This window comes from Solanum pennellii, chromosome 1, assembly GCF_001406875.1.
Source record: "Solanum pennellii chromosome 1, SPENNV200".
Lineage (NCBI taxonomy): Eukaryota > Viridiplantae > Streptophyta > Magnoliopsida > Solanales > Solanaceae > Solanum > Solanum pennellii.
The window spans coordinates 31489371-31499030 of record NC_028637.1 but is presented as its reverse complement, the minus strand read 5'-3'; the positions used below and the strand labels follow the sequence as shown (position 1 = coordinate 31499030).

General features: G+C 34.8%; 1 pseudogene; it reads right to left on the bottom strand.

The window, feature by feature from the left end:
• Positions 1 to 8701: 8701 nt before the first annotated feature.
• Positions 8702 to 9660, bottom strand: part of LOC107019629 — a 3054-nt pseudogene continuing 2095 nt past the window's right edge.

Below are 9660 nucleotides of genomic sequence, written 5' to 3'. Positions count from 1 at the left end.
TGTTTAATCTTTTATAGAATTACCAAGATAGGCTAGGAAATCGTAAACCTAGAAAAGCAACGATTTCCTACATTAAGAATCAGAACAAAGAAAATAGATCAAGAAAGAGACGAGGGACAAGAAAATGCAGTGACATTGATCACATGAGAACTACCAAAATTTTCAGCAACATATCAAACATCGAGAATAGTACAATCCAAGATACACAAATGAGTCACAAGTGTTGATTTTCAAAGAAGTTGATCTCAATTTACAATTTCATCAACAAACATCATAGAACTTTAAATATCTAGTGGAAGAGCTTTACAATGCAGTAAAGAGATACAATTTTTATTAGTAAAAGAAGAGATGAGCAAAAGTCAATTTAGAACTTACAAAGGAAGGTTCCGCAGAAAGAGGTTACGGAAAAAAATTCTTGAATTGTTGAGCTCATGGCAACAATCGCACCAACCTTTGCACTTCAAGTAAAACGGAAAGTTAGAGGAGGGAGATAAGAAGAGCAAACAAGGACTAGAGGGAATAAATCTCACCATTTCTTCGGTCTGGTCTCGGATGAATTTGATGGAGACTTCCCAAAATTTACAGAAAAAGAAGATTGTTTGGAGCTTTCCTAGTAGACTTGCCCTTTTCAATTTCTATTGTTTTTGTTTTTAGAGGGCTGGCCTTTATGGGCCTGTAAAAAAAGTTGTGGATTTCTAATTTTAGTCCGTGGTGCTTCAGAGAACCTGAATACAAAAAGAAGTTCTGCTGCGGTCACTATTCCTTTTTGAAAGAGTATAAGTTAGAGCAAAAACTAAAGATCTCGGAAGATTATCCTGATATAGTTACAATGTTAACTAACAGCCACTAAAGGCCAAAACTTGGGAGAGTGCCAAATAACTTCATATTGTGAAATGGTGAGGAGAAAACAACTGAATGATAGAGATACATGAAGAATTCAAGTTGGCAAAGAATTGACGAAAAATCTTACCACTATTTTTTAGGCTCTTCGCACGCTTTGGCGTAATGTTGGCACTCCTATCCCATACAAGATGAAAAACTCCAAAATTACTTGTACATGGAAATAGACACGATCAAACTTAATAAAATCAATGCCCAAAGACCTCTACAAGGATTCAGTAGAAGACCTTTACAACCTCACCACAAACAAGAAGGTGTTGCTCCTGCTTGCCTAGCCTACAACGAGTAGCTGAATCTCTTACTGACCTACCTGATGCAGAAATTTGATAACCACTTCCCCGCGAAATTTCTTTAAATAGTTAATTTTTGTATATATATACATTTACTTCAAGGCTACATAAGTTGATTCGACAACTAGATGAAGTAAAAACCAACTCCATGACCTAATTCTTTTCCTAGTGGCCCTTATCCCAAAGTAAGGTCTTACTAATTTCCGTCGAAGTCAGTTTCTAGAGAAGGATCTCCATGATCAACTTTGAGAACTTGATTAAAGTCAAATACGTCAATGATTCAACTACTTTAGGTAATAGGATTCCCCATATATCAATTAAAAGGAGTACGACATACTGTAGATGTGAAGACACTTAACATAACAACAATGTAAATGCAGTGTTAACTCATTGTCAACACCAAAAGAACTAGGAGGAGGAGAAGTAGGAAGTTAAGGCTCTCCGTTTTGTGTCATATGACTTTCGTATTGGAGAAGTCACTAACATACAGAGAAATCATGAGATAATAGAATGTGCATAAACAAAAAGTAAGAGATAGAAAACCTTTTAGAAAAAAACCAATTCAAAATCACCATATAAGCATTGATGCATGGGGATGAAGTTCTTTATTCAAGTGACTTTATAGGCCTCAAAAGAGTGCCTGTTAGTAAAAGGTTTTTAAGTTCATACTTCAGAAAACACCACAATTTTTTGATAATAATGCAATTGGATTTCGCCTTTCTCTTGTGATTCTCAGATAGAATGATACTTGATGGAAATATATTGTGATCTTTCATGGTTGACTGGATTTTTGTCAATTGTAATTGCTGATTTGTTATCACAAAACAGAACAGTCCCTCTTTTTTGTTTTTCACCAATGTCTTCAAATATTCTCCTAAGACAAATAGCTTGAGAAGTAGCCTTGGATGCTGAAACTTATTTTGCTTCGGCAGTGGATTGAGCAACAATACTTTGCTTTTTTGATAACCAAGAACAAATACTTGATCCAAATAAGAAAGCATAACTAGAAGTACTCTTCATGTCATCTATACTTCCAGCCCAAACACTATCAGAATAACCAATTAAGTTTATATCTCCACCAAATTTGTACATTATACCATAATCCATTGTTCCTTGCAAGTAGCGTAGAATACGTTTTGCATCTCCAAAATGCACCTGGCTTGGTTCTTGCATGAATCTGGATAATAAACTAGTAGCAAACATAATATCTGGCCTTGTTGAAGTAAGATATAGCAAACCTCCAATCAAGCTCTTATAAAGTGAGATATTAGCTTTGTTTTCACCATCTTCTTTTCTAAACTTCTCATTTGCTGCTAATGGTATGGCCATAGACCTGCAATCCATTATTTTGAATTTGTGAAGAATACTTTCATTATACGTCTTTAGAGAAATGAAAATTCCTTCTTTTACTTGAAAAACTTTGATGCCCAAGAAATAATTTAGCAACCCAAGATCACTCATTTCATAAGCTTGCATCATATCTTGCTTGAAGTTTTGCATCATCTTTACATCATTTCCTGTAAAGAGAAGATCGTCCACATATAGACAAACAATGATAATGCTGCCATGTTCTTTCTTCACATACAAAGTGGCTTCACTTTTACTTCTCTGAAAATTATTTTTGAGAAAGTATGTATCAATTTCATTATACCAGGCTCTTGGAGCTTGCTTCAGCTCGTAAAGAGCTTTTTTTAACCTTTACACCTTCTCTTCTCCCCCTTGAACAAAAAATCCTTGAGGTTGCTCAACATAATTCTCTTCATCAAGTTTTCCATTCAGAAATGCAGATTTAACATCCAGTTGAAGTATCTTCCATTTCTTTTGTGCAGCAACAACAATTACAGTTCTAATTGTCTCAAGACGAGCAACTGGAGAGAAAGTTTTGTAAAAATCAATACATTGCTTTTACGTGAAGCCTTTAACAACCAACCTTGGTTTGTTCTTTTGAATATATCCTTCCTGATTGAGTTTGATTATTTAAATCCATTTAAGATTTACAACTGCTCTTTCTTTGGATATAACCATAAACACTCAAGTATTACTTTTTTCAATCATCTGAATTTCTTCTTCCATGGCTTTCTTCCAAAAATGCTTTATTGCTTCTTCATAATTTTCTGGCTCAACACCATAAATGTCACTCAATATTTTTGTTCCTCTTGGAGGCGGTTCTTTATCATCTGAATCTGGGATTTCTCCCCCTTGAGAGACATTTTCATCTTTCACATCCTCTTCTTACTTTGAAGATATAAAAGCAGTGTTTTCTATCTTTTTATCCTCCCAATTTCATGTTATTTTTTTTTATCAAAAATGACATCTCTACTAACAACAAGTTTGTTAGTTTTGACATCGAAAAGCCTATATTCTTCTGTTACATCACTATAACCAAGAAAGATGCATTTTTGACTTTTTTTCATCCAATTTTATGCATAACAAATACACCCGAAAATTTTAAAATGCCTTACTGAAGGTTTAATTCAACTCCAAGCTTTAACTGGTGCCTTTTCCTTTAGCGCCTTTGTTGGACACCTGTTAAGGATGTGAATTGCTGTCTGCAGTGCCTTTGCCCAAAAATATTTTTGCAGCCTTTTCTTATTCATCATAGTTTTGGCCATTTCAACAATTGTTCTATTTCTTCTTTCAGATATACCATTTTGTTTAGGAGTATACCCTGCTGTAAGTTGCTTCTGAATGCCTTCATTTTTGAAATATTCTTCGAATTCTCGACTTGTTTATTCACCTCCTCTATCACTGCGAATGGTTTTGATGCTGCAACCTTTTTGCTTCTTAACAAGGCTTTAAATTTCTTGAATGTAGCAAATGCTTCTAACTTTTCTTTCAAGAAATAAACCCAAGTCATTCTTGAGAAATCATCAATAAAGATAAGAAAATACCTTTGACTTCCAAGAGATGGTGTCTTCATTGGTCCACAAATGTCGGTATGGATTAGATCCAAAAGTACACTTTCTCTCCAAGACACCCCTTTTGGAAAAGACTTCCTATGTTGCTTTCACATTATACAACTTTCACATGGATTCACTTCAGTATGTATCTCAGCAAGGCCATTCACCATGTCCTTTTGCTTGAGAAACTTCAAACCATGAAAAATCAAGTGACAAAATCTTTAGTGCCAAAGCCATGAATCATCTACAATTTCATTTTTAATGCGTTGTGATAAAATTGCAAAGGAAAATTTCTTTTTATCATCTTTACTTCAAAAATGACTTGATTTGGATCAATTGTATCATAAATCATGCAATAATTATCTCTTAATACAAGAGAATAACCATTTTCCATGAGTTGACCAACACTAAGAAAATTTTCTTCCAAGTCAGAAAAATAAAGAAAATCATGAATTTGCTTACCTCTTCCTTTCATGTTGATCGAAATGGTACCTTTACCTTTTGCATCAACTAAGGATTCATTCTCAATTCTCACTTTAGTAGTGACGCTATTATTAATTGAGAGGAAAGCCTTTTCATCTCCCGTCATGTGATTACTACAACCACTATCAACATACCATTCATTGCTTTTTGTCAAAGCATCAGATTTAGAAGCAAAGAAAAGGTTTTCTTCCCTTTCTTCCTCCTATTTTTCACAAAAATTTGCTTGCTACCATTTTTTGTGCCGACAATCCTTTTCAACGTGGCCAAACTTTTTACAATAGTTACACTGGGTCTTGCCTTTGTGCCAACATTTTTCTGCATTGTTATTAGTCTTTTTTACAAACTTTACAAAAAAGACTAATGTTTTTCTCACCTTTTTCTTCAATCTTCTTGGAAGAACCATCATGATCCTGTTTCTTTTTATACTTATAATTCTTCTTTTGTTGATTTTTTGAGAAATTATTAGAATTCTCATTTGTTTAAACTGGAAAGTCGTCTCTTTGGATTGATCTTCACAAAAAAAATCTTCGCTTCTTGTGTGCACGAAATGATCCAACTAGCTCTTTAATGGAAAGCTTAGAAAGATCTTTCGTCTTCTCAGTGATAGCAACAATGTACTCATACTTTTCTGTGATACTAATTAGAATCTTTTCCACAACTTGTTTGTCAAAAATTGTACCACCATGATTTCTCATTTCATTAACAATATTCACGACTCTTGTGCAATATTCATGAATTTTTCAGATTCTATCATCTTCAAATTTTGAAACCCTCTTCTAAGAGTTTGAAGATTTATATTGCGTATCTTTTCATCACCTTACACCTCAGTATCTAGAGAATCCCAATCTTCCTTTGCAGTCTCACAAGCAACAATTTTTGCAATATATATTCTTCAGACTCCCATTTGGATTTTGCTCAAGGCTTTGCATATTGACGATACTTAGTCTCAAGATTTTTCATCTCTGCTGCTCTAAGATCACTATCGTTGTCTGTCTCTTCAAAGCCATATGCAACAATAGTCCACAAACCTTCAGCTTTCAAATGTGTTCTCATTCTTATCTTCTAGTACTCAAAATCAGTTCAATAAAAAAATAGAGTAATAAAAATTGAAGAATCAACACCTTCTTTTGTTTTGGATGCCAAATTTTTCTTCTTCACCTAATCCCAGATTAAAAACAAAAACCTGCTCTTTATACCAATTTGTAGGAAATATGGAAGGAAAATACTATCTTTACAGAATGTTCAAGTTTATTATAGGTTACTTAAGGCAAGTTGAGATGATTATAATCATCAACTACATAAATATTTATAGTACTCAAAATATAAAACAAAAGTCTTACACAAATAACTAAATACATGTATCACAATTTACTAGATACATGTACTACAAAATTCGAAAGAGACTTCTTGAAAAACTAAGAGACAATTTCGGAAAACTAAACATTGATGAATTAATCAAACATAAACAACGCGACATAATTCAGAACCCAGAAACTAACGTTATACCAAATATTAGCAGCATGGTGGACAATAGTCAAAATACGCTAATAACTATCAAGGAAGAAAACTTTAGGTTATTAGCTTCTCATAGAAGCTGCAGAATGTCCAAGAAACAATGGCGCAAGTCCATAGAAATAATATTATCAGATCCCCCAAAAAGAATTTAGACAAAGTGGTATTAACGTGGATAGAAGGCATTTGCATTGTCATAAATATTCTGTGGATTATCATTCCAGTAAATTCTTATTATTTAGCTGATTATCATTCTCGTAAATTATTATCTTATTTGAGCATCAAAATATATCTTGCACATTACATCCCCATTCGTTATTATAACTTACTCATCTAATTGGAGAGATCAGACATCAACACTTATTTCACATTGAGCGAATCTAGCATAAGGAAGCGTCCCGTCAGTATTTGATAAAGTCTAGACTCCCTATTCAGAAACATCTGTAAATATTTTAGGCTTCAAGTCCCTGTGTGCTTAACTCCGGAACAAATTGCCACCACTCACATACGTGTATAAGATCCCTCATTCTCTATATATGACCAAGACCTAATAAAAAGAAAGATGCAACATTCCCTGGGTATGTTGTTGTTTGTAGTTAATGCGGTATATGTTTCATAGCACTTATTGCCTAAGTTACTCAGATTCAGTGAGGATGTCTGATACGGGTGTGGATCAAGATGTTGGATCCTTCATGATAAAATTCAGGGATTTGGATCCATGTAAGGATACGGGTGCGGGGATTCACCTAAAAATAATTAAAATTATCAATTTTACCTTAGCTTTTATATTGATTACAGACATTCATTAAAACTGTCCACAGTTACCCCATCTATTTTTGTCAGAACACCCACGATCGGTTGACAAATAGGACACGAATCCTACACCAATGTTGTGTCGACACGGGTGTGGCATCAAAGTGAAGAGTCCGAGCAACTTAGACTGTAGCTTGGTGTTGGAATCTATGTTATTATTTTTGCAAAAGCACTTGATGTATTCTTTGTATTTTCAATTTTAGTAGTTTTAATACTATCTCTGCTATTAAAACAATGTCTTTTTCCAAAGTTACAAACTTCAAAGAAAAGAATGCCTCTTTCTTTTTTTTTGGCAATTCTTTATTTCAATGTGTCACAAATAGAGTCTGGGAAACTAAGTTGATAGCTTGATGTGTGAATCTATATTGTTATTTTTCAAAAGAGAGAAAAGGATCAAATGCCCCCTCAAGCATTGGCCATATTTTCAACTACACACTTAAACTTTGTGGGGGTCCTATAACCCCCCTCAACATTTTTTTATATATATTAGTTCACCCTCAGACGCTGACGTGGTCACATACGTGAACTCACCTCCGTGTGGCGCGTAAGAACGTGATAAATGTCCATGTGGAGTCCAAATAATCCTCCCAACAGTAACTTTACTCTTTATTTAATCATTCATTTTTTTTTCACTTTATAATTCATCCACCATTGTTCTTTGTTCATCTTGAACAAATGCTCCCTCTTTCTTTGTTCTTCATCCAGCATTGTTCTTCATCAATCATTTTTTAACTATCAAACGTTTTCGTAACTTCTTCTATTAAGATTGAAGTTACGGTTTTGCAATTTTGTCGAATTTCAGCTTGATTTTCCCCCCAATTTGACAGATTGTTTTTTGTTATTAGGGTTAGTAATGTCTAATGTGAAATTGAATAAGCTATGCATGGAAGAATCAGACCCGACGCTCAAAACCATAGTAAGATGCAAACATGGAAATTTGTTGCATATCCAGACTTCTTGGTCGAAGTCGAATCCCCGTAGATGATTTTGGTCATGCCCTTACTATGGTGTATGTTACTTTTCTTGAGTTATTTGATTTTGTTTAACTGATGTGAATGTTAATAACGTAATATATTGTTTTAATTTTTTCAGTCGAACGATTGTAATTTTTTTCGATAGAGAGAGAGAAGAAATCGATCAAAGATCCCAATTTATCCTCCAAAAATTGGTAAACAAAATCAAAGAGTTGGAAGATGAAGTTTGGAAGAGACAGATTCAAATCAATGAGCAACAAGTTCTGAGTGATAATTTGACAGGAGAGAAGAGGCTCAAACGAAGAAATTTGAAATAGAGTACGTTTGATTGGAAGGTCATTTTATATATTTTGATTTGTGTTATAGCCTTGTTCATGAACAACTTCAAAGTAGGGTTCATTGAAGTATTGAAGTAATTGAATCGTTATAACGTATGTTAGTAGTTAGTAGTGAAAGAAGTTGATTGTCATATATATTATGAGAAATTTTGTTTATCAATATCATCAATCTTTTCGATTGTAAAACACGTCTTTAGTAGACATAACACCATTTTTAAGAGTGTCTATATTATTGTCTATACTACGACAAATAAGGATAAGCATAACACAATTTGTAAGAGAAACGACCTTTAATAGACATTATAGATTGTAAAACAGGCCTCACACAATGTCAAATTCCAATAAAATATCAAAATAAAAACATAATTTTATGTTCAATACTAGTATATCATCATTCAAAATGGGAAATGTTTTCTTGCCTACTTAGAACAGTACTGCAATATCATTATTTCCTAGATTGGATGAGTTGAACTACTTCCTCTTGATTTTTTCTATTCCCCTCTCATTTGTTGAAGTTTTCTTGTTGTGATTGTTGCTTTTCCATTCCAATTCCACTTGTGTGCAGTACTTGATTTGTAACCAATATCACCAGTAACATCAACAGATTTTGTCACCTTTATTGAACCAGTAGAGAAGATCTTACAACTTGACATCTCGGGATGTATTCAAAGTATGAAATAATAATGACTGAATTTCTAGTTAAACATTAAAAAATAGTATATCGAATGAATAGAAAACACTTACATTAAGAGCTATGAATCCATCTTCAGCTTGAAACACACCCATTCCAATGACTGCTTGCCTTTTGTATGAGGTTGTGTTTTTCCTACCCCTTCCTCTTCCTTTGTTACTATTATCAGGCGATGGACATATAGAAGGCGCACTAGGTGCTGCAAGTGGTCTTCCTCTTTCACTCTTTGCATGTGTTGCATATGCATTAGGTGCACTAGGTGTGCTAGGTGGTCTTCCTCTTGCACCCTTTGTAGGTGCTACAGATGCACTAGGTCCTGGAGATGCACTAGGTGTAGAAGGTGGCCTTCTTCTTGACCTCTTTGCAGGTTCTAGAGATGCATTAAGTGCTACAACAGATGGTCTTCCTCTTGACCTCTTTGCAGGTCCTGGAGATGCACTAGGTTCTACATGTGTAACGACCTGTTTAGTCGTTTTGAGCAGCAGATTTTATTTCTGGAAAACTGTGTGAGTCGACGGAACCCACGACGGACCGTCATGGGCACGACGGACCGTCGCAGGTGTCTCGTTCCAGAACACTTAGACTTCTGAAATTTGGGTACTGAAATCGACTCTCTGAACTTGGCGACGGACCTGCAGGACGAACCGTCGTGGGCACGACGGACCGTCGCAGGTGTCTTTCGTGGAATTGAGTCTCTGAACTATGTGACGGAGCAGCAGGACGGACCGTCGCAGGCGCGACGGGCCGTCACAGGCTGCG